The 26438-nt window shown below is 43.3% G+C and overlaps 1 protein-coding gene across 4 annotated transcripts in view; it reads right to left on the bottom strand.

Annotated features, from left to right (window-relative positions):
* The window catches only part of prkcab (protein kinase C, alpha, b), a 407398-nt gene that overhangs the window by 304898 nt on the left and 76062 nt on the right, over positions 1–26438 (bottom strand). The window contains exon 1 of one of the 4 annotated variants that reach the window (XM_047037660.1): positions 13203–13273. The exons of 2 other annotated variants lie outside the window; for them this stretch is intronic. The gene's annotated coding sequence lies outside the window, so the exon portion shown is untranslated. Of the gene's footprint in view, positions 1–13202; positions 13274–26438 lie in introns of those variants that run through there. One more of the 4 variants, XM_047037659.1, reaches the window with a different exon arrangement.

Below are 26438 nucleotides of genomic sequence, written 5' to 3'. Positions count from 1 at the left end.
GCATTTGGTATGCTCAAAGCCCATTTTACTTCGGCTGAGCCGAAGTAAAAAAAAAAAAAAAAAAAGGGAGCTCATCGGCAACAGGGAGCTGCTGGCAGTACGCTTGGCCTTGGGGGAGTGGCGTCACTGGCTGGAGGGTGCGTCCGTGCCTTTCTTGGTATGGACTGACCACAAGAACCTGGAGTACATCCGGTCAGCGAAGCGCTTGAACTCCAGGCAGGCCCGCTGGGCGCTGTTCTTTGAGCGCTTCGACTTCACGCTCTCGTATAGACATGGGTCTAAGAACGTCAAGCCCGACGTGCTGTCCCGCCAATTCACCGTCCCGGCTGACGGCTCTCCACCAGACACTGTCTTGCCTACAAGCAGGGTGGTGGGGGCCGTTGTCTGGGATGTGGTCTGTTACAACCCCTTCCTGTCCCTGGTTGTGTATTGCCGTTTTGTATTCGTCATTTCGTCACGGGTCTTCCTCCATCTAGTGGCAATACTGTGATTCTCACGGTGGTGGACCGCTTTTCCAAAGCGGTTCACTTCATTCCCCTTCCCAAGCTCCCCTCCGCGAAAGAGATGTCCCGGGTGGTCATCGAGCACGTCTTCCGGCTCCATGGCATGCCGGAGGATGTGGTCTCTGACAGGGGGCCCCAGTTCACCTCTCGCTTCTGGAGGGAATTCTGTCGACAGATGGGCGCTAACGTCAGTCTGTCGTCAGGTTTCCATCCACAGACCGACGGCCAAACCGAGCTGGCAAACCAGGATCTCGGTCGGGCACTTCGATGTATGGTCTCCCACAACCCCTCTACCTGGTGTCAGCAGCTACCGTGGGTGTAGTATGCCCACAACTCTTAGCCGGTGTCTGCAACTGGGCTTTCTCCGTTTCACTGTTGTTTGGGTTACTCACCTCCTCTCTTTCAGTCCCAGGTGGCCGAAGCGGTGGTTTACTCGGTCCAGGCGTTTGTGCAACAGGCTCGCCGTACCTGGAGGAGAGCCAGAGAGGCGTTGCTCCGTAGCAGGGACCGCACCAAACAGATGGCTGACCGACGCCGAACTAGGGCCCCATCTTATGTCAGTGGACAGAAAGTGTGGCTCTCTACTAAAGACCTGCCACTGCGAACTCCTTCCCGCAAGCTGGCTCCCAAGTTTATTGGGCCCTATCCCATCACCAAGGTGGTCAGTCTGGCGGCGGTCAGGCTTCGGTTGCCTCATGGGCTGCATCACATCCATCCTGTGTTCCACGTGTCCTGTGTCAAACCCGTGTTGCGCTCTCCCCACTCTCCTCATGTCTCTCCTGTCCCGCTGCCTCCTCTTATCGTGGATGGCGCGTCTGCCTATGTTGTGCGTAGGATCCTGTCCTCTAGGACAGCGGTCCCCAACCTTTTTTGCGCCACGGACCGGTTTCATTTAAGACATATTTTCACGGACCGGCAGGGGCGGACTGGGAGGAAAGATAGGCCCTGGACTTTGATCCAAACTGGCCCCCCAGAACCGGCTCCCATATAGGCCTACGCCACCACAGTTGCCCTGCTAATGCATGCTCATTCTGGGTTTGATGTGATCCTAGTTAGCAACTTTCACATCTAATGCGAGCTCGCAATAATCTTTTTTGCTGAATTGAGCGAAAAATAGTTTTTGGAGCTTTATGTCAAATAAACATAGCCGTTTTTTCAATTGGTAAAACCTTGTCTAGTGAATGTGATGTTGTCTCAATCTTTCAGCCCCGTCTTTACGTTTCTTAGCCTGGTCTTCCATCGTTATATTACTAGCTAGCTTTCGATCTGTCAGTCCCAATTTTATATGTAAACGAGACTAAGCTACGACAGTGACTCCCGAAGTGCGTTCCTTATATCCAGTTTATTCTGTGATTTTGTTTGATTGCTGTCACAGCAGAAAATCCCGCTTCCAAAGGATGTTGGAAATGGAAGCAAGGTTTTCAGTGCTTTTGTTGCGATCTCAGGATATTTAGCCTTCATCCAAAACACCAGCACAGGCAACGGTAACGGTCCGGTGGTTGGGAAACGCTGCTCTAGGAAACGTGGACGGGGGTTCCAGTATCTGGTAGACTGGGCAGGTTATGGCCCTGAGGAGAGGTGTTGGGTGCTGGCCCGTGACATTCTGGATCGCTCGCTCATCAGGGACTTCCAACGTCAGGTACACCCCTCGGGGGAGCCAGGTTGCGTCCCTGGGGGAGAGGGGGGGGACTGTCAGGGTCCTTTTAATAAACTTTCCGTTTCGCACTCCATTTTTGGGTCCTTCTCACAGCCAGCCGTGACGGGTCGCATTTCTTGACAACATACCCGGCAATCAGTCTGTTTAGTTCTGCCTGGCTTAGAGTCTGAAAATACTTTGTCCTTGGCTGTTTTGATGAAGTGGCTCCGACTGCTTGATCAGCGGAGCTAGCACTGGGTTCTTTGGCGATTAGCTTTGTAGAAGCGTGTTGTTTTACTAGGTGCTTGTGAAGATTATAATTACTATTCTTGGCAATGGATAAAGTTCTCGCACCTGCACACAAACTACAACTAACCAGTGTATTTGTATCCTTAATCTGGACTAGGGAAAAATGATGTCGATATTTCCATGACAAAAAGCTTGCACTGTCCGAACTGTCGGCCATTGTGTGGGCTACTCTAAAATGCGGATTGATTCATTCATACACTGCGTTGGCGTAAACTTTTTTAAATTAGATTAAAAACTGGAAATTGGGGAATTCAAGCAAGAAAAAAGTGACGAGTAACAAGCCCATTTAAATTTCAGTAATGTAACTACGTTATTTAATTGAAAAAAGTAATTAGTTACATTACTAGTTACGGCTAAAAGTAGTGGAGTTACAGTAACGTTACTTTGTATTGCGTTATTCCCAACACTGGTTATATTTCATAACGCGTTACCCCAAACACTGGTCACTGGCACATATGTTTCTTCAGTGGTTGAAAGACAGACAGAGAGAGGGAAACATGGGGTAAAGAGAAAAGATGAGAGGGGAGGTGAGAGAAAGAAGGAAAGAGAGGAAAACCCTTTTCACTCAAATGTTAATAAGTGTCTGTCGATGACTCAAAGAACTGGACTTACAGTAAGACATAATTCACACACTGGCTGATGTAGGAGCCATGACTCATACTGTGGCAGGCAGTGTGTGAGTGTGATTGGGCCTGTGAGTGTGTGTGTGTGTGCCTGAAGCCAGACAACGGATAAAGAGGGGGAATCGTAGACCCATGACACCACACTGAGTCAGGGGCCAATGGGCAGAGAGAGAAAGAGAAGAAGGGATGGAGGTATGGGAGGGGTGAAGGGGTGGTAGTGAGTCACTACTGTTCACACGGAGTCCTGGTAGCAAGGGTCCACCATCTGCCGTCCTCCGCCCAACTGTGGCAGTGCAACATGGTGGCCTCTGTGTCCAAGCTCCTAATGTGTCCTTGCCGGCCGTTAACTCTGTTTTCTCCTCCTTCTGTCTTTGTTTCATCATCCATCCCTCCAGCATTTTCTTACCTCACAATAACTAATCCACAATGAGCAACAAAAAGATCATCGCCACGTTCAGTTTAATTCTGTTCTCCTGTCTCAAGGTCTGTTTGATGACGGATTGTTCTAGGAGGTATGTAATATTAAAGAATGAAAATATTTATGAGCAGACTAAGACAGAGAAACCATTTGCTATTTACTAGCCACTATCTCGCCATAGTTTGGTAATGGGCTTAGGGCCACCTCCAGAGCCGTCCAGCTCTCTGCCCAGGCTGTGGCAGTGTGTGGGGGAAGAGAATGGGCACGGTCTGGGCAACAACAGGGCCAGCACGGGCAGGCCTCAACAGACAGGACAGCAGGGAACAGTTACAGCCAGAAGCACAGGGGCCTGTGTGTGAGTGTGTGTTTGTGTGTGGGTCACTATGAGAGAGAAAGAGGGAAAGAGAGTAAAGAACATAAGTGAAACGGGACAAATACAATGACAAAAATAAAAGAAAGGGACACAAAGAGCTAAAATAAATGGACAGAGAAGGTTAGACCAGGAAAACTGTATTACTATGTCCCAACTTAACATCTCAAAAAGAGTCTTTTCAATTGTGTCTTTTTGCTTTTGACACTGAGAGAAAGTTGTATAAATCTTTTATAGTGGCGAAACTTTGTACAGGAAAACATTATTTGGCACAGAATCTAAGTCATTGAAGTGGATCACAAAAACAACTTGTATGTGTGCGTGTATAGGCTCAGTATAGGGAAAACAGTAATTAGCAACCCTTTCAGGCTGATTAAATCACATGCTTGTGTCTAACTGGCTTTTTGTGTTTGTTTATGTTTGTGCATGGGCGATCAAGCAAGGTACAGACAGCGATCAATGCTCGGGGACAGAGACGAGTGTTTATGACGAGAGATAGAGAGAGATAGAGAGACAGAGATATAGAGAATTAATTAATGTGGATGTCCATTGTTACTTTGCTATAGTGTGTGTGTGTGTTGTGGAAGAAATTAGATTCCCTGTGTACTTAACTGAACTTAGTCGTCACGCCGTTAATGAAGAGACGGACAAAACACTTTCTTCGTCAGTGTTTGTGTGTTGTGGCAACCCAGGGTCAGGTGATCGGGGGAAGATATGTCTGGGATCCGCCCCCACCAGAGACTAGAGCTGTCCCCACTTAGTCGACTAGTCGATTTTCTGGTCAATATGCTCTTAGTCGACTAAGATTTTTTAGTCGAGCTGCCATATGGCAGTGTGAGATCTGATTCCCGCTTGTGTCATCATTGCTGAATTAACAAAATGTTCAACAGAAATGGTAGATTATATTATTTAAGACAAATAAATCAACTCTAAAAATATATTATTTAAAAGAAAAGGTGTTACTGTTTTCCCTTTTGTTAATCTGCGCTTTGTTTTGGTTTGGTATTTTGCACACGGCATGAGCACAATTGGCTGCAGAACTACAAACTCTGCCATAGCCTACTTTGTTGGTGTTATTAGTCAAAATGGCAAAGAAGCCCAGGAGACCAGTGCCGACCGTGTCCTCGACCGAGGAAGAACCTAATTTATTTTTGTATTTTTGTTGGTCGATTTCGGAAATAAACGCCTGCTTTGGGCATATCACAACCCGTGCTGTGCTGTCCTAGCTGCGCCCCCTTTGGTTGCCAGTGTGTTTAACAGTGTATGTATGCAGTTGTACAGTCCCAGACCAGGGGGGTATTCCAGGTAGCCGGTTCAGTGAAAACTTTGTGTTGGTTAACCCTGAAAAGAGGCATACTCTGGGTTTTCCATTCCAGAAAGAGAGGTTACAAAAACTTTTGGTCAGTGTACTTGGTAACTTACTCTGTGAACCTAACCTGCTTGCTAGCAGGTTTTCCATGACAAACTCTGCCTTCTTGTTCAAGTTCAAGTCTTTTATTTGTCAGGTACACAGAACAACACAAGGTTAGACTGGGCACTGAAATTCTTAAGACAAGACAACGCAAGCACCTGGCGTAACATAACATATAAGTACACAGAACATAATTTACATCTATGCTGAGCTTAAATAACTTCCTAAATATACAGATAGCAATAAATAATTGACTATACTAACCCTAATACTAATCCTTCTACCTATCCCCTCCCACTTGATACAGTTGGCAGACATGGGATGTCCTTTCCTGGTTCAGCTGACTGATCTCAAACAAAATTGTATTTGCTTAGTTATATGCCGGGAGAGGATTTTAAGACTGCGATTCGATGTGCTTTAATTCCCTGATGAGTAGCCTACCTAAGTTAACGTTACCATTTCCCGTCACACTCCGTAATTTATTTTAGCAACATTCTAAGCCCTACGTCGCTAATATTACACATCGTGGACGTGCACTCAGAACCGACCAAATGCCTTTTGGCACTGAAATAAAGACATATCGTTGAAATTGTATTTGGTCGTCTTCGTTGCCTACAAATAGCCTACATTTTGTAGATCCATCTTGTATATTCTAATTATTCATGTCTTGGAAAATCTATGCATTGCACATTGAATCTTTTTAGAATTGTATTTGGTCGTCTTCGTTGCCTACAAATAGCCTACATTTTGTAGATCCATCTTGTATATTCTAATTATTCATGTCTTGGAAAATCTATGCATTGCACATTGAATCTTTTTAGTTACTGAAGCTGTAACCTTAATTACCAAAACCTTAGTTGCCAAAACATTTTGAAACCCTATACTCTTATACTATACTAACTACTTACAAACCGAGAGTGAGGTCATGCCGGGAAATATCAAACTGAAGCCTGAAAGTATATACGGCAAAGCCGAGGTTTGATATTTCCCGGCATGACCGAACGGTCGAGGTTAGTAAGTTGTTTATTATATGGCAATTTTAGCTCTTTTCATTTTGTAAATGGAAATAAATGGTAGGCTAATTGTAGCTAGCTCTCAAGTCTTCTCACGGTGTCTTTCAGGTGTTGTCTATAGCAACCAATTACTTTTGATAGAAAGCGGACAACACGGTTCTGCTAAGATTGCTTTAATTCCAACACAAAATAAAGACACAAGTGACTCAAAAAGTCTAGTCTTCGTCTAGTTACTAGACGAAGACTAGACTCTTTGATGTCAGGGGTGTCAAACTCATTTTCACTGAGGGCCACATCAGCATTATGGTTGCCCTCAAGGGCCAGTACTAACTACGATGTAACATCAGTCACAACGTAAAAAACAGTGTTTTAGTTGTAGCTTTTGTGAACATAGGGCCTATTCTGCTGGAATTGCATTCCGCGTTTTAATTCTTGGACAATCTGCTGTTTTTCTTGGAGGATAAATTTGGCATTTTTAGGGGCCAAGCAGCAGCGGCACCTATTGTTTTTGTAATTTTTAATATTATCATTATAATGCATAGCAAATGGTGCGAAGTTTTGAAATTTGGCACACTGATTTGGAACGGTCTCCTGATTATCGTCAGCAAAGTTTCATGTCAATCCCTGAAGCTCTATAGTGCCACCAAGGCGTCAAAGTTGGAGGTGCGTTTTCGCCCATAACTTTTGAACCATGAGACAGTTTCCTTAAGTGAGGTTTCATTAGATTCCGTAGATGCAGACGATTCGACGGAACCCTATGGCAACTTTATTAAAAGTTTTGCTTTGCTGCTTTAGCTACTGAATTTCCATATCGAATGCTGCTTGGCCCCTTTATTGCTGCTTGCAGCTATATTTATCTCTGTGTTTGGTCAGAGATTGTAGCTACTCCAACGACCAACATCGCCTTATAACACCAAATACATTTTTTTTTTTTTTTTTTTTATCCTTGAAGCGCAAACACTTTGACTGGGGGTGCAGTTAACATTTTGGGGGGGTATAATGATTATGGAAGGGGATCTTATTATTTTTTATATTGATAGGCCTACCATTTTTGAGGCTGCTTATTGATCCGAGTGTTAAAGGCGCGGAGCTAGGTGTTGTAAACATTCAAGGATTAGCCCAAACCTAAGAGGTATTCTGGGTTTGTTGTGATGCTAGATAAGGACTTTCACACTTAATTCATGCGCGCTCAGCACGCAAGCAAATTTTTTTGCCCTTAATATTGTAAAGAAATATATTTCAGATAAAAAAATTAATGCTATAAAATGATCTCTATGGAAGGGTTGTGCTAGGTGAGGAAAGGGATGCAGAGAGAAAAAATCAGCCAACATTTTTGTATGGGACAATGTGGCATTTCACCACTCCTGTGCAGTCAACGAGTGGTTTGCAGCCCATCCCAGAATGGTGTCACTTTTCTTTCCACCTTACTCTCCATTCCTCAACACCCCAGAGAATAATTATTTTCCTTATGGAGGTGGAAAGTTTACTGTATGACCACCATCTACATGATCAAATGTCCTTCCTGGACGCAATGAATGATGGATGCCTGGACATTGCCAGGGATGGATCAGGCATGCCAGAAGATTCTTTCCTAGGTGTATTGCCCTAGATGACATCAGATGTAATGTGGATGAGAAACCTATGGCCAAATGCAGGAGATTACATTAGCATTCCTATTGCATCTGTATCAGTGGATGGTGTGTATACAAATTATTGTATTCTGGAATTAGTGGGGGAAAAAGATATACAACATATTGAAGCATACTTCATCATGTCTGATTCGTTCCAGTAACATATATTGCAGTGAATTCTAAACAGTAGAGAGGTGTCCTTGTTTTACATAAGACAACATTGTATAATGCAACCTGTTGTTAGTGATTTTTAGGTCATTGTTTTGTGGGTGACAAAGTATGTTTGTTGGCTGTCAACCTTTGCTAGTGTTATTGAAGAATTAGTTGATTTGAGACATACAAAGTGATTTGGTAGTTTTAGTGCATTTTGAATGTGAAATTAACTGCTGTGCCGAGCTGAAAGTTGGTTAGGAGAACTGTGTGAAGAGTTTTGAAAAAGTGACATAAGTATTGAGAAATGTATCCTAGCGACTGTAAAAAACTAATGGAAAAAATGAAAAAGCTACTTGAGAAACAAGCAGACAGAAGGGTTGCATTATGCACATGAAGGTTATACTGTTAAACTGACTGAAGAACGAAATAAAAACCTGGAAAAAATGAAGATAGCGTGTCTCATTGGCAAGTCAACTTTCATGATGCACGGTGGTAAATAGTGTTGAAATTTGCTGATAAGTTTGCCGTTTGTTGGAAATACAAATGTAACTTCATGAATTTCGTTTGTTTTTTATGTGTCTGCTTAGAATGTAGTGTTTTGTTGCATGGTAATTGTCATTGCTGTGCTGGTTTACCATTGTAACCATGAGTTAAATGACTGTACGGCATTGCATCCGGTGCGCCTAGAGATGGCTGTGCCGACGAGAGCTCCGCGAAAACCTAGCTTTTTGTTTGTCATGTCAGTGATCGTTACTTGTTTTGTCAATGTTATATTGTCGTTTATTCAGTACGACCGGCAGACACTTCCGGACATTCAATTCAAACCTGCCTTTCCAACCATCTGACTTGCTAACGTTCATACCATCAACAACAATTATCGTTGGTGATTGCGTTCACATCAACTCTACAGACATCCTCGGATTAAAATTATTATAATAATTTACCTTGCTTACTGTGCACACTGTTAGATCCAGTGGAGAATAATTCCACTGCTCATCTTACTGGTATGACGTTATATGTGATAAATAAAACTTTGCACATCATATAAATTCAATCAGGCCATCCAATTATCACTGATCACTCGACCTATTTAAAGGGACGAGTGTGCACCCTAGGCATATAATATTGCACAATTGCTTTTCGCTTAGACATAATGTGCGTTCATGTTGCTTTCCTAATTTTGTCGATTCTGACTGCACACGTCACTGGTGTTGCGTGTCCTAATAAGGAGCTGTTGGGGCGTGTTTGTATGCAAATTCAGGAGCACGAGGACGCGCTTTCAACTTAAGAAAACTCTTTGGGGGAACACAGCTCAGAAAACTTGCTGCGTAGGAACACATTTTCAAGCGTTCATGAATTTGGCGGATGTCTTTTTCTTACGTTGTTTTTCCGAAGCCAGTAAGAAACATTTCAGAAGAAACTTCAGATTTTTTTTGAGCATGAGGCCAAATTGACTTCTTCACACGTGGAGACCAGGGGCCTCATGTATAAAGGATTGCGCAGCTTTCATACCAGAAGATGGCATACGGCCAAAACTCGAAAAGTACCTACGCACAAAAATATTCACATGTATAAAACCGGTCGTACGCCAGGTCCTGCGCACCTTTCCTTTATAAATCACAATCAACGTGAGATTGACCGCACGTGAACGAGCCACTGACCCCGCCTTGCCTCCTCCCATAAATTAATATGCAGATGGACTATAAATGCGCTCCTGAGGTCATTTCGTTGTCTGAATTACCGTATTTATTCGAAGAAACGCCGCCCTCGAAGAAACGCAGCACCAAAAATTAACGTTAAACGCTGCAGCGTTTATTTGAAGAACTACGGTGACTGTGAGATCGCGGTTCTGACAACAGAGGTGGAGGCGAGAAAATGTGTCCTGTTTGGCGGCCTGTCATCAGGTATTAGTGACAAAAGACAGCACTTAGAGATTTAGCTAAATGTAAAGTGCATTACAAATAAAATTATCATTATTATTATAGGGCCATCAATGCTGTGGGTTCAGAGAACCGGACCATGGCAGAAATTAAGAAGAAATGGTCCGATATAAAACTTTAAATGAAGAAACGAGTAGTGGCGCATCGTAACAGCATGATTTTGTCATTCGTTTGACAGCCTCAAGTTTAACAGAAGTTATTAAGTGGTGGCGGTATAAACAGAAGGCTATATAGCATTTCCCGTTTTGGGTTTTGGCATTTTGATATGATCATCCACATTAATGATCAAACGTTTATTTTTATGTTTTTTGAATAGGCCTAGTCAACGTCCTAACGTACTAGTGGAAACTTTATTTTGTAATGTTTGGTGAGTCTCTGCACTTTTCAGTTGCAATTCACCATGTTACAGAGCCAGACAAGACTTTGCGGACGGTCCGCACATTCTCACGTCTGCTCAAAAGTTTCCGTGACGGCCCGCACATTCTCACGTCAAGTAAATCTTTATACATCACAAAGTGTGCGTGAAAACCATCGTACGCAAGCTTTTTGTGCGTACGCAACGTTTATACATGAGGCCCCTGATCCTTGACCATTGTTATACAGCATTCAAGGGCAGTTACAAACCCCTCCCCCCCCTGCTTTTGGAAAGGCTGATCACATCTTCATTCTTCTCTTCCCCACATATGAACAAAAGCTTAAACAGGTCAGACCGGTTGAGAGGTCAGTTCACCTATGGAGTGACGAGAGAGTGGCGACCCTCCAGGACTGCTTTGAAAACACTGACTGGCTGATGTTCAAGGAGGCAGCAGATGGGGACATTAACGAATACACGGACACTGTTTACATCCAACACTGCATTCATGACGTTGTCCCCAAGAAGGTTGTTCGGTCTTTCCCAAATCAGAAGCCCTGGGTGGATGCCACGGTCCGGGCCAAGCTGAGAGCCCGCACTGTTGCCTTTAACTCTGGGGACCCTGATGAGTACAGAAAGGCCAGATACGACATTCTGAAGGCCATCAAAGCAGCAAAAAGGGCTTACAGGACCAAGGTGGAGTCCAGCTACCATGGCTCTGACCCCAGGCGCATGTGGAGTGGACTTACAGCCATTACAGACTACAAAGGGAGGCTCCAGTGAGACACAGTCCTCTGTCCTACTGCTAAACGAGCTGAATTCCTTCTACGCCCGCTTTGAGAAGGACAGTGACCCCACTGCAGTGGAGCTACCTGAAGGCCTAGCAAGTAGTGTGCCTACACTAACCCTAGCCGAGGTGAGACAGTGCTTCAAAAATATCAACCCTCGAAAGGCACCTGGCCTAGACGGTAAATCAGGTAGGGCCCTCAGGGGCTGCGCTGACCAGCTAGCAGGGCTATTCAGTGACATCTTCAACCTCTCCCTCAACCTGTCTGAACTACCCACCTGCTTCAAGAGGACCATCATTATCCCTGTGCCCAAGAACACCAAGGTCACATGTTTGAACGACTATCGCCCGATAGCGCTGATCTCTAGCCGCTCAAAGCACTTTATGATGACAGTCAAATCATTCATCTGCTCCTCGCTGCCCCCCACCCTGGACCCTATGTAGTTTGCAGACCGGTCCAACAGGTCTACAGACGATGCCATCGCTCTGACTATGCACACCGCTCTCTCCCAGCGATGGGGAGTTTGTTAGTACTCAAAATGTAGCTCTAAAACAGGGGCACTCCTAGGACATAAGCTCGATTATAAAAAATCCCCCAGCTGGGAAATGTTCGCGGTTTTCACAGTCCTGTAGAGGAGACCTTCATGAACACAATGACATCAAATTGAGGCTGTGGCATTCAAGATCAGGTTAGTAGGCAATGGCTCAAAGTACTCTCAGCCCATTACAGACCTCTTAAAATGGGAAAACTTCTGTGCCACATACGGGATGGTATTCACACAGGGATTGGCTGAAATTTGAGTGACAGGTTGATTCACCAATGGAAAAACTCATCTGGGAATTTTTGTAAGGGGAGTGCTGAGATTTTACTGTCGCCGTTTGGCTTCCTAAACAGCAGTAGAATTCGAAGTTTTTCTAAACCGCGTTGCGTACAGCATTACAGTGAGCTACACTGGTTTAAAACGACAGGTATATAAGGACAATTGTACCCATGAATTGTTTACTAGTAATATAATGTCATAATAAATCATAAAAGGTTCATCGATATGTGAGGCATGTTTATTATTTTAACGATTGAAAACGGATGTATCACAGACCGCTATCGTATATGTTCAACAGAGGCTAATTACGCTAACGACAGTCATCAAACGAAAATGTATTACTGTTTCGAAAGTAAATGTACTAATAATATCAGCGTACATCGTATTGTACATTAAATCTCACAATTGTGTTTTTTATCACAATGTTAAATGAGCAATACGTTCAATTTTGCATTTGTTGACGCTTGGAACCCTCCGTTGTGATAGAACGTGAGCAGAACGTTTGTCCTCCCTAGTCTGAGAAGTCTTGTGCAGTTGTCCCACGTTGGAAACAAATCAAACTAAACCTACTATATTCAACCATGTTGGTTAAAGAGTTCTAACTAGTTCATTCACTGTGTTAATGAAATGCACTCCACGGCTACAAGCTAGCTAACGCTATACACGAGTCATTGACTTAATCATGCAAGCCCGGGTAACGAAACAATTGAGACCCATTCCCTTTCGACTACAAAACCTCTGCTGTTAAGACCGTTTAAGAAATGTTGCAACAGGCTACAGTCTGAATCACGGATATAACTATGACATAAGTTACAATCAGGGAGTAAATTGGGGTTTGATATATCGGGGGGCTCTGTGGTTTCTGGATTTCGATGGCACATGTGTATGCAAAGCCTACTAAACAGGTATCCTACTCAGTTTAATGACTAACGCAGACTACCTAACTCACTACCCTTCGAATGAATGTGTATAGTACTACTATGTGCCTCTTTCAATTATATCTTTAACATATGAAACGTTGAGATTGTATCATCTTGCGAAAAAACATGAAAAACTGAACCTAACAACAGCTAGGCTAGCCTAGCTCATAACGTTCTCGTTCTCGCCAAACAACGGTTAGGGTCTACTGAAATTATTACCAAACTTAACTTTACGCTAGTAGCCTAACAAACTCATTCACTGTTGACTATATATATAATATATTTAAGTTGTATGCATAATTTGTGATGACTTACTTTGATTTAGTAGTTGCTTCTCTTAGATGCTTGTTTGCCTTCGTACCTCGTGGCAGAAAATAACCGGAAATGACCAGGCTTCACACCTGTTTTTAGGTCACTTAATGATTTAATCATAGACATTCTTTATTATGTCTATGGATTTAATGGCTAGACATAGTAAAACAACAAAACTTTATTATTCATCAAATGCATACATTACATTTTTCTTTGGCATGTGGCAGCACAGTAAGAAAAAAGGCAGTAAACACATAACTGACAGCACACAAGCCTATAATACTAACAGTAGACTACATAGTAAATGGCAAACCAAAAGGGTAGACAAGCAACAAGTGAAACCAACAATCAATTGTGTTGACTTTCTATAGAGCAAGCAAATCATGACTTTTATAGTTGTTATTACGAAAGGCAATTAACTATAAAATAAACAATTAAACTAAACATTTAAGTAAATTGCATACCTTTGAAAAGACTGACTTATTGTCTGTTGTAAACAAGAAATGTTAATCTTTCCATCAATCAAGCTGTTGAAGTGAATATATATAATTGAGTGACTTTCTAGAAAGTTTCTGAGAAAACTGTAGCCTTGTGTTTTGATACTTTGTGCTAATAACACGAACAAGACACTGATGTGTGCAGGTGGCTACAGCTGTATCTCCATGTATAAAAAGCCTGTCTCTGGAGAATGTTTCATCAGATGCTGACAGACTACCCAATGTACGCTGTGTGTGTCAGGTCCTTTCTGCAAAAAGCTATATTCAATAAATACTTACTACATTCTAGCAGCTTTGGGTGTATTCATTCTCAAATGTCCACCGCAATTGTCAATACCCCTGAGCCATAGCAACTACCATGTAAAAGGAAAACTTGCCAGTTAAATGAAAAAAGAGCCAGATTTAGCTATTGTGTAGGTATCCCCTCAGAATGAAACATTACCGTTACTATTTTGACTATACAGCTATTCATACTGTTGAGTACCTGGACACCTGTTTAACTAAATAAATAATCAGTATCACAAAGATTTGAGGCAATGTGGACATTTACATAAATACACCCCTTTCAGCCATTTTGTATTGTACTGTCTGTCTCTGGAGGGCTGGCAGGCAGTGGCAAGCAGAGCCTGCAGGCAGGCAGAGCAGGCCAGCTGGATGAAGCCATCCTGGGGTCAGGGCTGAAGAGAAGCTGTCCAGCTAGAGAGGGGTAGTCCAGCAAGGGGTCTGTGTTGCTCACAGCATCATCTGTTGCATCCTGATAGATCTTTATTTGTCATTGTCACAGGTACAACGAAATTAAGGTGCTTCCAGTCAGTGCAACATTCATTGGCCTAAAAATCAATAAAAGGATAAAATTACTAAAGTACTAAAATTACTAAAATAAACAACAATAACTAATAAATCAGAATAAATATACCTGAGACAGTACCATAAACAACACACCCACGTCATTCATCCACAGTCATCACATAAAACATAACATGACATTGTGCACGTTATTTTTTGGCAGCATTGACTGTGGTTATTGCAGTTGGATAAAAACAGTGTTTGAGTCTGTTTGTCCTTACCTTGATTGATCTGTACCGTCTGCCTGACGGTAACATTTCAAACAGGGAGTGCCCAGGATGTGAAGTGTCTTATGATGTTTTGGGCTCTTTTGAGACAACGGGATCTGTGTAGGTCTCCCAGTAAGGGGAGAGGGCAGCCAACAATCTTTTGAGCGGTGTTGATGACCCTCTGGAGCATTTTCCTCTGAGCCACTGTACAGCTGGTATACCAAATGCCTATGCAGTATGTGAGTATACTTTCAATGGAGGCTCGGTAAAATAACACCAGCAGTCTTTGTGTGATGTTACTCCTCAATTCCTGAGTATTCTCAGGAAGGACAGTCTCTGCTGGGCCTTTTTCAGCAGCTCAGAGGTGTCCACACTCCAGGATAGGCTGTCCTGTATGTGGACTCCCAGGAAGCGAAAGTCTGCCATGCCACCCTCTCCACACTGATCCGGCTGATGGTCAATGGTGTGATCTCAGTCTTCTTTCTCCTGTAGTCTATTATGAGTTATTTTGTCTTTGCAGTGTTAAGGAGAAGGTTGTTGGCCGTGCTCCAATTCGACAGCCGCTCCACTTCTTCTCTGTAGGTGGGCTCATCCCCCCCAGAGATTAACCCCGCCACTGTGGTGTCATCTGCAAACTTTACAATGGTGTTACTGTGATGGACAGTGGTGCAGTCGTGTGTGTAGAGGAAGGGGATCTCAGCTAGGATTGAGGCCTGCCTCGCAGACATCTCCGCCTGGATGACCGAGCACCACCTCCAGCTGAACCTCGCCGAAACAGAACTTCTCATCATCCCGGCTAAACCCTCCATCTCCCACGATCTGTCAATCACCCTGGGATCTGCGACGGTGACCCCCTCATCCTCTGCCAGGAACCTTGGGGTTACCATGGATGACGAGCTCTCCCTCACGGCCCACATCGCCGCAGTCTCCCGGACTTGTAGATTCACCCTCTACAACATCCAGAAGATCAGGAGATACCTGTCCGAGCACTCCACCCAGCTGCTAGTCCAAGCACTGGTCCTCTCCAAGTTGGACTACTGCAACTCGCTGGTCTCCCAGCATGTGCAACCCACCCTCTTCAGAGGATTCAGAACGCAGCGGCCCGCCTGGTCTACAATCTACCCAGACGCTCCCATGTTACCCCGCTCCTCATCTCTCTCCACTGGCTACCCATCAACGCCCGTATCAGATTCAAGACCCTAGTACTGACATTCCGAGCAGTGAACGGGACTGCACCCGTCTACATCAAGTCTCTCCTGCAACCTTACACCCCCACCCGTCACCTACGGTCTTCTTCAGACAACCGCCTGGTGGTCCCACCGCTCAAGACTGCCCGGTCCCAACACAAGCTCTTCTCCTGCCTGGCCCCCCAATGGTGGAACCAGCTCCCCACCTCCATCAGGGACATTGACTGTCTCCCCACCTTCAAGAAAAGGCTCAAGACGCACTTGTTCCGGGAGTACAACGGCACTTAAGAATGCTTGGCTGGACTTGTTAGTTAGTTTCCTCCAGGATCACAATGACTCTTATTGAGTGACTTGTTGCTCTTTTAGGTTGGATATAACGAAGTTAAGTCTTGTACTCGCTGTGAAATATTTTACTGTTGATTATTTTTCTACAGGTACAGTCCTGCACTTTTGTGGTTAATGTTGGTTAATTTGTAACTTGTATAACTGCATGCTCGTATGGGTCTTCCCTTTGGCACTTGTTTAGCTTTTCACAATGTATGCTTCATGTTTTGGCTACTTGCAATGTTTGGGACTATCTCGTTGTTATGATCAGTGACCTATGCTCTTTTGTAAGCTCTCTCTTGGAAGTCGCTTTGGATAAAAGCGTCTGCTAAATTAATAAATGTAAATGTAAGTAGAACAGGGGACTGAGCACACAGCCCCGGGGGGAGCCAGTGCTGAGGCTAAGGGCTGTGGATGTGTGATGGCCCACTCTGACTGTCTGCGGCCAGAGAGGAAGCCGCTGATCCACCTGCATTTGGTATAAGGGAACCCGAGGTCCCCCAGCTTAATCACTAGCTTGTGTGGGAGGATGGTGTTGAATGCAGAGCTGTAATCCACAAAGAGCATTCGCACATAGCTCCCCTGCTGCTCCAAGTGTGACAGAGCGGCATGGAGTGCTGCCGCCACTGCGTCTCCTGGGGATCTGTTCGCTCTGTAGGCAAACTGGTGGGGGTGAAGGCTGCGGGGCATCCTCTGTTACACTCCGTATTTTTTGTTGAGCAGGCCTCTGCATGACCCTCCAGACCCGTAAAAGTGAAGAAAAGATCCATGTCAGTTGTGAAAAATGAAGCTTTTTACATCGACACTTGACATAAACTACAGTTTTGACTGTGAAATGCAATGGCATTACTTGAACTTAAATCCAACTGTGTTGAACTGATGGAGACCCGGCCATGCAAAGTCACTCCAAACATTTGGCTCGATTCCAGGCTCTGGCAAGAGTATTTAGCTCTAAACTGGTCAATATACACATCTGACCAAAGACCAACTCGCCCTTTGCCTGTAAACAGTGATTCTGACTGTCAGAGACCTTTAAAATAGGCTGACCGAGTGAAACTAGCCTGGCTAACGTAGGTCGCTTTCTCAGGAAAATGACAAATGAAATAGGCTTGTTTTGATAGATCCTATATACTGGCTATCTTCAGTAGACTCCTGTCTACAAAAAGCAGCCCTCCCTGACGTTTTAGGACTAGAATTTAGTGAATTACGAATTTCGTTTACACACTGCCAGTGAGTGAGCGAGCCGAGTCTGTCACTGAGGCTTTGTCAAAACAATGTACCCCCGGGACGCAGTCTCACTCCACTTGCAAGTTTTCCACAAATCACAAAAATAATCGTAGCATCTGGCTAAAAGCACAATTCCTACATCTCCTAAAGGCTTCCCTCCTCGAGGTTTGGTAACAAAAATGGTGTGAAATGGTGAACTTATGAACATGACGCGACCAAAACATGGCTGCCGCCTAAGCCTATGCGGTCTCCCTGGCGCATAGGCTTATTACAAAGACTTTCTCGACCCAAATCAAAATTCTGAGCCGACAGGTCTGTGGGGAATCGCTTGTTCTCCTAAAAGCTGCCCTCCTCTACCTTTTTTGGGGAATTCGCCGAGATGCTACATGATTCACTAATTACACAGAGAGAAAAGCTAGCTACTTTTCAAGTTCGGTTTTCTGTCACTTCAAACTCACGATCTAAAGGTCTCAAAGTGCTCAAACCTTCACCATAATTCAAGAATAGTGTACTTTCACGAACCCAATCATTGATTCTAGCTTAAAATGTGTAAAAATAGGACTTACCAAACGTGGCTGCCTCCAGGACGGCTATAAGGCAATTCCAGTTGAAAACAACAATGGCCGCCGAAAAAGAATTTATATTCATAACGGCGAGCTGCGATTGGAAGCGAAATGAGGGTGAGGATGTGTGTGCGTCTCGCCAAGCTCGCGCGTGTCAGTAGGTTGACTACCTGTTCCTCTTTGCGCTGTATAGCACTTTGTGCTTTAGGTTGTGGCCTGTAGCGCCACCTATGGGTAATGGTGGACCATTTGTGGTGTGGTAATTACTCTTGGCCTATACTAACAATGTTTCAGGATTTTAAAAACTTTTTACCATAGCATACAAAATCGGAAATGCAATACCAACAAGATTCACATGGCCTTTTGTTAAAGTGTGGTAGTTACTCTTGGCCTATACAATCAATGTTTCAGGATTTGGAGAACATTTTACTATTGCATACAAAATCGGAAAAGCAATACCATCAAGATCCACAAGGGCCTTTATTTCAAGCCAAGAAGTGAAGGGAGCGGGCTTGTTTAGCCTATCCATTCCAGAAAGCCTTGTATCTTTGTGCTTTAGGGCGTGGCCTGTAGCGCCACCTATGGGTAATGGTGGGCCATTTGTGGTGTGGTAATTACTCTTGGCCTATACTATCAATGTTTCAGAATTTTTAAAACTTTTTACCATTGCATACAAAATCGGAAATGCAATACCAACAAGATCCACATGGGCTTTGGTTAAAGTGTGGTTGTTACTCTTGGCCTTTACTATCAATGTTTCAGGATTTTGAGACCTTTTTACCATTGCATACCAAATTGGAACTGCAATGACACCAAGGTCCTCAAGGGCCTATGCAGACATTCAAGGAATGAGGGGGGGCTTGGTCAACCCACACTCTCCTGAAATGTTGCGTGTGCGTCTTGCCAAGCCCACGCGTGTGTAAGGGAAGGCTGAGTGTGTGAGGATTTGGAGCACGCGCGGGCAGGAGGAGGGGAGAGAGGATTTAGCCGAAAAGCTCTGAAATTAGCCAAGCATGTATATTTAAAATATTCATTAAAAATCGACTTTTCATCTTACATTAAACTTTTTTTCAGATTGAGTACTAAACATTCTCAAGAGTCTTCATATGAACTTGTGATTGAACCAATGTATCACTTTTTGACCGGCGGATGTGTACAGCATAATTTTAGCATTAGCGATACATTTGATTTGCTGTATATCAATCATTATTGGAGATATGAAGTTGCCTTTGCACAACGTAACATGATGTAATGTCTTCCACCAATATACCAACTTTGGTGTTGATATCTAAAAAATTTGATAAGATTTGATCCAATTTCCTGTTTGGTTGCTTTTTTGCCAATTTTGATTGGCTGTACCGGACAAACGGTTGTGACGATAACTTTTGTTAGACTTGGTCTGAAGATCATCTCTGGTCATTTTGAAGAAGATTTTACAAAATTTGTAGGAGGAGTAGGCTTTCAGAGGTTTTTGGGAAATGGCGGAAAATCTATATAACCGGAAATTGATGTGTTAAACTCGTCTTGATCCAGGGAATCCAATGGTACCTCATTTTTGGAAATCGGTCATACGGTTCAAAAGTTGCGTGTGTAAACACAAGTCCAACTTTGACCCATTGGTGGCGCTAGAGTGGTCTAATGGGAGACATGAAACTTGGTGTAGTTGTAGAAATAACTGTCCTTAATGAGTGTGCCAAATTTCACAAAAAGTTGTCGATGGGGTCTAGGGGCTGCCATAGAGTCCCATGGTACAAGAATTACAAATAATAAAACCACCAATAACAATAGGTTTCCTCCTGACGGAGGAATCCTAATAAGAAGAAGAATACTAACAAAAACAATAGGTTTCCTCCTACCGGAGGAACCCGAAATATACTAAGAAAAAGTGTACTATCTGTGAATATATAAAAAGTATACTACCATCATGCCTTTACCAATTTTAACGTTAATACTTGAACACACTAAAAAATGTTTTACTACAGTAAATTTTTTGTAAATATATTATAAAAAAATATACCTTAAGTAAAACTTACATGTAATTTCTAAAGTGTACAACTGGAACTTTGTTTTTAAACATATTATTTGTATATTTTAAAATACATGCTAAAAATAATCTTTGTAACAATGCACTTAAAGCTTATTTAAAAAATACAAATTTTAATGTGCTGAAATGTTAGGATATTTTAAGTTACTTTCGAATTTTTTGCTGTACTGTAGTGTGTAGTAGAGTAAAGTACCTCATTTTTGTATAGTTTTTTTGTGCTTGTACGGCTTCTATTTTGAAGCGGCTTATAGTCCGGTTTTAGAACAAAAAAGTGGCTTCTTTCAAGATCTCTATTTAATGCCAAACACTTGCTTTTTACTTGAGGAATTATTTTCAGTGTCGTCTCAGTTACACTATCAGGGCTTGGAAATACAGTGACTTGCTAAAGTAGGCAAATGGCTAGTAGAATATAACATTTCATAATCATTTCAGTTAATCAAACAGCTGCAAGACCCAGTGAAATGCTATAGGCTAGTTAACAAGCTATCGCTAACATTACAACTTTGGTAGTGTAACCAAGCTCTTTATAAGTTCGTTTTAGATATAATTGTATATGATCGTGTGGACAATGGGACAGTCTTTTCAAAACGTGTATTTTACCACTGCTCTTCTTGACATAACCATTCGAACAGCCCTCACTGATTTCACGTAATGGTTTCAGCATCAAGCCTAAAGGCCAATTTATACTTCTGCGTTTTTACGGACACACACACAGGGAACGCCCTCTCCGTCAAGGAACTCCCTCTCCGTGCCCTCTCCGAACCCCTCGGAGAGCTCTGTGTGCACCTCCTGATTTTCCTGACTATCCGTCCATCCGTCCGTCCTTTTACGGATACCCCTTGGCTGTGATTGGTCCGTATTAGGAACTGCTTGAGTCGGGTGCGGGGGCGGGGTTGCCGTGACCAACAAACAAAAGAATCTTTTGACCGCCATTGTTGTAAGTTTAATTCATATTTCAGCTAAACAGTACATGTAAATCAGCATCTGAATTAAAATGTGGCAGTGTAGTTGCTGAAAATTTGCTTATTTTATTGATGAAACGGCTAATTTATAAATTTGCTCCGACTTTTCGATAACCTAGCTAGCATGGCAGTGCAGCGCTATCTACTGTTCTGGTGGTGAATTGCTTTCAGCACGCAGAGCCGTCGGCGTAGTATAAATTCAACCAATCCGTCCGATAAATCGGCCTTAACGGTACATTCACACTGCAGCGGAGCGGGCAGAGCAGGGCGTCGGCTTCCAATTCATTTTTAATTAAACCAGGCATTGACGCTCGCGTAGGGCATTGTGGGAATGCGAGCGGGGCGTCGAGGCTCGCGTAGGGTATTGTGGGAAGGCGAGCGGGGCATCGAAAGTTGGATTTTCTCAACTTTATGTAAATGAGGAGCGTGAAAACGCAAGCTTTGGACAATTGGGTTGGTTTCTTGTTTCTTGTAACGTAGCAACTGTTGGTCATGGTAAACATTTCTAGGTTTGACAATTTCAAGATGGAAGAGCAACTCATCGTATGTGTGTCTTTATACCCAGTATTGTATGATACGTCTATGTTCGATTACAGAGACGTAAACAAAACAAAAATTATGCCTGGCGCAGGGTTGCTGAGGTTGTCGGCGTCCCTGGTGTGTATTTTGTACTTTCAGTATACTTTAAGTTATTGAATGATTAGTTAATTTGAAGTGTGCTATTTTGGAACAATTAATTTTGTACTTAATATTTAAGTTGTAATTAAATTGTACTAAAGCACAATTTAAAGTATATTAAGTACATTTTTTTGCGCTAAAGTGGAACAACTTCAGGTATACTTATTACACTTTAAGTATACGGCTATATACACTTTAAGTATACGGCTATGTCCAGTCTCTCAGGATTCTAAGAGACTGTTACCGCCTATCCTTCAGTCTCTACCCCGTTGCCTTCTGGCAGGCGCAGCATCATCGCAGCATCCGGTTGCGCACGATGCGACATGGACATTGATTCACTTCACACTGATCACTTTAACTTTAACTGCTCTGTAGCAGTTTGCCTACAGAGCCAACAGGTCGGAGGATGATGCCGTTAACATGGCCCTCCACTTCACCCTACAGCATCTGGACTCCCCAGCATCCTACGCCAGGATCCTGTTTGTGGACTTCAGCTCTGCCTTCAACACCATCATCCCCGCCCTGCTCCAGGACAAGCTCTCCCTGCTGAACGTGCCCGACTCCACCTGCAGGTGGATCACAGACTTCCTGTCTGACAGGAAGCAGTGCTTTAAGCTGGGAACACAAGTCTCTGACTCCCGGTCCATCAGCACCGGATCTCCTCAGGGCTGCGTCCTTTCTCCTCTGCTCTTCTCCCTGTACACCAACAGCTGCACCTCGAGTCATCCGTCTTTCAAACTCTTGAAGTTTGCGGACGACACCACCCTCATTGGGCTCATCTCTGAGGGGGACGAGTCTGACAACAGGTGGGAAGCTGACAACCTGGTGACCTGGTGTAGCCAGAACAACTTAGAGCTCAATGCTCTTAAGACAGTGGAGATGGTTGTGGACTTCAGGAAGAACACAGCCCCACTCACCCCCATCACCCTGAGTGACTCCCCAGTCAGCACTGTGGAGTCCTTCCGCTTCCTGGGCACCATCCTCTCCCAGGACCTCAAGTGGGAACTGAACATCAGCTTCCTCACCAAAAAAGCACAACAGAGGATGTACTTCCTACGGCAGCTGAAGAAATTCAAACTGCCAAAGACAATGATGGTGCACTTCTACACAGCCATCATTGAGTCCATCCTCACTTCTTCTATCACCATCTGGTACGCTGCTGCCACTGCCAAGGACAAAAGCAGACTGCAGCGTATCATCCGCACTGCTGAGAAGGTGATCGGCTGCAATCTGCCTTCCCTCGAGGATCTGCACACCTCGAGATCCCTGAGGCGAGCGAGGAAGATTGTGGCCGACCCGTCCCACCCTGGACACTCCTTGTTCCAGCTACTCCCCTCCGGCAGAAGGCTGCGGTCCATCAAGACTAAAACCTCACGCCACAAGAACTGTTTCTTCCCATCCTCTGTTGGTCTCTTTAACAAGGCCAAGGACTCACACTGACTTTAAATCACAATCTGCACAATGACACCCTGCACATTGCATTTTGCAGTATTGTATCTTTTGCACTACCAGTATTTTTAGGTTAGATTGTAAATTAGGGCTACTTATATTTTATTTTTTATTCTCCTAAGTATTAGCTAGACCCCCCTTAGTATTAGCTAGACTTTGCTCCTTTTGTATAGTTAGTCCACATCAGTAGCGAACCGTGACTCTTAAACCTTGGCCCTCTGACCTAAATTACTCGTCGGGAAAAAAACACAAGATACAGCGCGCACAGCATTAAGGCCTACATGAAATTGTGCACTATTTCATTAAGCACTATTTGAGCCAGCCCTTGCGGCACTATTCACGTAATTGTGCACAATTACGTTGCGTTGGTACCTACAGATTGACCGGTCATTCTGCACAATACTAACATATAGTTAGGCTCTCAAAAGCTTTGTTTTTTTCTGCACAAAATTAAGTTCTGGTGTAGGTCTTCCTTTGCCGATTAACTCCAACTTCTCATTAAAAGTTAACCTAGAAAACGGCGCATAACATATATGAAACGATGGCCTCCTCACTAGCGGGAACGTTACTCGCAGCTTCACTTGTGAAATGGACGAACAGGCTAGCTAGTTTATTAGGCTTGTGATCGCGTTTCTCCGTTCCCACAGCGGGCGGAACTTGTCATAAAGTTAGCGATAACAAGGCCCACCCATTTAGAGGGAAGATATGATTGGTCAATTTTACTGTAAATGGAAATTAGTCTTTCATTGAATTTCTATCAAGCGGCCCTCTGTAAAATTCATAGCTGGACCACCAATCACAGAGCTAGCTGCATAGCATTTTCCTCCCAACAACGGTGGCAGCAAAATTCTGATAGGGTGACAAAACTGGATTTTTTCATTTAACTTCACATTACAACATAAACTGAATAGGGTAGGATTGAAGGGTTTATTTCAGAAACATTGTCAATTATGGGTTGATAAAATACAATTATAACAGATTACTTTTAAAATATGTTTTTTAAGAATATATTAGGCCCTCTCTGAGGGCCTAGAGGGTCCTGACGGTTCCCCACTGGTCCACATATTTAAGTTTCAATATTCCTATATGTTTAATGTATGCACCTCCCTGCCAAAGTAAATTCCTTGTTTGTGCAAACATTCATGGCGAATAAAATCCCTTCTGATTCTGATTCTAAACACTGTCACTTTCAGCTACTGGTTGCACAGTAAGTTACACAATGAGGTGTGAGAGCCATAAAGTTGAGACTCCATCCAGTAACTCCAGATTTTACCATATGAGAGGTGGGGGCAGGTTGACACTTAGGCCGAATACCAATACTCCCCCTTACCCCTTACCCTCAGTTTTGCGCGTTCCCGTGAGAGCTTGTGGTGTCCCAATACTCTTTTTGAGCTGGGGTAGTGCTAAGACTAAGGGGTATACACCCCTTAAAACCAAGTAAGATCGGGAGCTTACTTGAAACCTAGGGCTATGTGAAAACTGCGCGACCGGCAACAATGGCGGCCAGATTATCGGTTCGGTTGGCGCCGAAAATGGCTGCCTAGGTAGGCTCTCCTGCCAAAGTAAATTCCTTGTCTGTGCAAACTTTCATGGCGAATAAACACCAATTCTTCTGATTATACAAAGAGTCCCATAAATGTAATATTTTCGGCTTAATTAATTGATAAAAAAATTATGACAGTCTTGTTTTGTGTTATATACAGTCATGAACATATATATTTGCAACCTTTTTCCTTAATGAAACGTTTCTAAAAATCGCTAGGTACGCTAATGTTACAGTGCTGAATTGCACAACAGTCCGCATTTCTTCGACTAGCATGTCTACAGTTTTAAGAAAACTCCATTAGCAGATTACGTTATCGTTACGTGCTAGGTGACGTACCTGTAACCAAGTGGCGTCCCATTTCTTAGGGATAAATAGCCCTCACCCCTCAGTTTCGAGGGCCAAGGGCTAGGTGTAAACTAAGGGCTAGGGGTAAGGGGTAAGGGGGAGTATTGGGATTCGGCCTTAGCCTTCCAAGATCAGCCTTTATTCTTCTGCCCTAAGTACACCATCTCTTGATCAAAATAGAAATTCAGCAAATAGAAATTCAACTATGAGTTATATATAGGTTATTGTTCCTACAATCAACATCCCCTGTGACCATGCACCCTCCTGTAACTGGTGTTCCAGCAAACCTATTTCAAGATTAGCCTTTATTCTTATTTTTGGTACTTTCTTACGGTGGCCCTGAAGTGCAAAACACAACGGCAAATAGCAAAACACAGGCAAAAAGCAAAACACAACGGCAAATAGTAAAACACAAAGGTGAATAGGAAAACACAATGGCGAATAGGAAAACGCAACGGCAAATAGGAAAAAGCAACAGCAAATAGCAAAACGCAACGGCAAATAGGAAAACACAACAACATTAACTTCTGACGGAAAAGGTAGGGCCTATCTAGCAGAAGACGGACCCTCCTGATTGGACAGACGGACTGTCTGTCTTTTAACAGGAAGGAGAACGCCTATTTTGAATATGAATCCCTCGAAGATACTTTCGCTATTTTTAAGCATGATTTTGATGCAAGGCATAGGCTACATACGAAGTGATAGTTGATATGTTGTCCACTAATCACAACATCAGGATGAGTATAAGCACTTGAAGTCACGTTTGTCAAATTAGTTCTAGTTATCGGTGTTCGTTGGTATACAAAGTTAGTCTTTTCTTATTAGCCTAGTTAGTGATTAAAGCTAGCAACAATTAATTGCAGATCAAGGGTTCCTATCGTCCAGCTAGCTCTCAACGCTCTGCAGAAATTTCAGGTCCACGCACTAAAACAATGACCCTCTCACTGGACATATTGTATAATAAAATGTTTTGATGAATGCAATTGGTTGCCTTGTATATTTTGTTCTATTTACCAAACTCCTTTCTTGTCTTAAATTGAGCAGTTGCTGGTGTGATTGCTATCTAGATTAGATTCAACTTGCATCAAGTAGGCTACTACAAATATAAATGTTCAAGTTCAAGTCTTTCATTGTCAGGTCAGGTGCACAGAACAACACAGGGTCCGACTAGGCACGGAAAGTCTTAGGACAAGAAACAACCTGGCATAACATATAAGTACACAGAACATAACACATGTTGTTAACGTGGTCAATTGTAAGTGGGCTGATGAATATTCTTTTTTTTTTAACAAGTCCCATTTACCTCAACAGTTGAAAGTTAAATGTTCAGTAGAACAATAGTCCTCAATCATTAGGCTACAG

This window comes from Hypomesus transpacificus, chromosome 17 (assembly GCF_021917145.1).
Source record: "Hypomesus transpacificus isolate Combined female chromosome 17, fHypTra1, whole genome shotgun sequence".
Lineage (NCBI taxonomy): Eukaryota > Metazoa > Chordata > Actinopteri > Osmeriformes > Osmeridae > Hypomesus > Hypomesus transpacificus.
This window is presented reverse-complemented; position numbering and strand designations above follow the sequence as displayed.